General features: G+C 39.3%; 1 pseudogene; it reads right to left on the bottom strand.

Annotated features, from left to right (window-relative positions):
• Nucleotides 1-1,192: 1,192 nt before the first annotated feature.
• Nucleotides 1,193-1,799, bottom strand: LOC149834887 (cyclin-A2-4 pseudogene; annotated as a pseudogene).
• Between the last annotated feature and the right edge of the window lie 906 nt (nucleotides 1,800-2,705).

Here is a 2,705-nt window from a genome sequence, read left to right as displayed (position 1 = left end):
AAGGGGTGACGCTGTGGTGACATATACACTGGGTACTGTTGCTAAGGTGAGTATGTGAATCATGTATAATGGTTGAAGTGGGGATATATAAGGTGGAATGAAGATAGCGTGAGTAGAGAATATGCAAAATATTAATAAGAAAATGCCAATAATAATTGATCTGCAGCAAACTTTGGAGAACTAAATCAACACAAAATCGGTAAGCAGAGACAGGTAAAGGAAATCAGAATTTGTACAAACGCAATCGCCCGACCATCTAAAGTTGATGTTCCTCGTGCAAGTTCGTCCAATGCTACTAAAGAATTACTAGTAGCAGATAACAACATGATGACAGTCTCATATAGTTTTTGTTAAAAAAAATGTACCTTGACCTGCAGCAACGTGTTCTTTAGGACCAGAAAGGCTTGGAATCCTCTTTAAACATGAGATACCAAGGATGGTGGGCCTATAGGTTGGCTTTTCAAAATATTTACTTGCAGCTGCTGAATTTGATCAAGCATTTGGCTCTGCAATTATGGAGACGAACTGTTGTAGCTTGGGATGATATTCACAGAAGCGGATGATTAATCTCTGTGAGATGCTTTTTAGTTCAGATTCTCTCTCAGCTTTGGCATTGAAAATTTCTTCTATGAGCATCCTGAATTTTGGAGTCCAGCATCTGCAATATCCCTTGTTTCGGGGAAGCGAATCAGAGTTTGATCTTCACTTTCAGCAGGTCATCCCTAAATTTGGAACAACCAGGGCATTATGATGGACATGGTGGTGGTGATGAGTTTGAAGATTCTTTTGACGAAGCAATCGTCACATACTGCTGGAACAAGCTAATGGCTGATGAATCCCAGCAACGTATTTGAATAGCCCATCAACTAGGAATTTTGGCAAACGAACAACTGTATCCCTGAGAGCCCCACAAAGCGCTTTACTCTTGGCTAGTTCCTCGTCATGGATAAAACTTCAGAGTGGGAAATCCATTTCCCACCTTCAAAATCTGAGTGCACAACTGAAAAGTTGTTGATACCTCTACAAATCTCCTCTTTTTTTTTTCATTTTCTGTCGATTTGTCTACTAGGTGGGAGTCAATAAATCCAGCTCCACCAGTCACCAAGATTCGCAATTTGGACAGACAAAATTTAGAACTTTGTGAAGGTGATGGCATCTGAGGTGGCTTTGAAACCGTAGCCTTGACATCCACCTACAAACGATGAATTTTAAATACTGCAGCTTTTAGATCCAATACCTTATGATTCCTGTAGTGCTCAAGGGTTGAATTCCAAGGATGTGATAATTGATCGAGTCTCCATTTGGCAAGGAATAAGGCAGATGCAGCGACAAGAGAAGGAAGGAACTCCAGGAATCCATAGTCAAGTAATGTAAGTTCTGCTAGATAATTTGCCAGGAACTCCAACGCAAATATACGATCCATCTTGTATGAAGCTTGTGTTGCTCGTAGAAACCTCTTGAGAAAGGTCTTTGTAGTTGGTGTGGCCAACTCAAAGCACAAATGCTTCAAAACATCAACCTTTAAAAATTTGTTACTTATTGTATGTATTATCTGTAATCAAGCAGATGTCCTCCACACGAGGTGCACAAATCTTTTCATATTTCAATGCAATAAACATACATGTAATGTCAACTAGCTGTAGCGTCTTCCTTTCAACAGGATTGTCAGAGAGGAACTTATCAATGTAGTAGACTGTGAGATAAAGTGTGTCTGGAACAAGCCTATATTCTTCACAGACCTCAACAAGCCAGTCTATAAGAATTGCACGCATAGCTGGAGAAATATCCCATTGAACCATATTCATGAAATTATTTGATGGCTGCTGTTTCAACTCAGCTTCTTGTAAGTAAGCATAAATGTCTCGGGCATAAAGGCGCCTTCATATCTTGCAATATCCCCACTGAAACTATTGTCTTTTGAGTCATGCATTTCTGGGCAATCTCTTATCACGATCAGGCATTTGAGAATTTCATAACGAATGAAAGAGTTCCATCTTCTTTAAGACCTTCTGAATTTTGAAATCACCAACTATGATCATGTGCTTTGAGATTTTGACAAAAACACTTCAAGCTTTTTCCATCGAGAACATTGATTCCCACAGAATGACGCTTTTGCTTATCCACGTTTATCATCCTTGGGGGAGAAAGGGACGATGCAACAAATATAAGAGGTTATGATGATGATGCCATGAGGATATAAAAGGAATCAAGGTAAACCAAAGCAACTGGTTTCTCAGTGAGGCACATCGGATTTTGCTGCAGATTATGCAACAAACTGCATATTGAGTGTTGTTTTCACCATGAAAACCACCAAGGTTCCGTATGACTTCTTGCAGAGCCTTGCAACGTTCAGAGAGAGTCGGATGCGGCCAATATGTTACCATAGATACAGGATTGGTGGTTATGACAAAAAATTATATACAAATGGTAAGAGCACATGCAAGATGAAACGAGACACTCCTGTTGCCACTAATATAAAACGAAAACTCATTCGCTCAGACCCCATGCCAGGAACGCAGGTACAATCGACCAAGCCATCTTGGTTTATGGAACATATGACGATAATAAGAGAAACCAAAGCAAGCCAGAAGCAGAAATCCAAAACAAAGTAAAAAACAAAAAAAAAAGAAGAAAGACGAGAATCAAGACAAACAGAAATTATAACAAAATAGGAATCGTAATCAGATTAAAATAAGAAAGAAACA

This window comes from Nuphar pumila, chromosome 6 (genome assembly GCF_984573655.1).
Source record: "Nuphar pumila chromosome 6, dmNupPumi1.hap1.1, whole genome shotgun sequence".
Lineage (NCBI taxonomy): Eukaryota > Viridiplantae > Streptophyta > Magnoliopsida > Nymphaeales > Nymphaeaceae > Nuphar > Nuphar pumila.
This window is presented reverse-complemented; position numbering and strand designations above follow the sequence as displayed.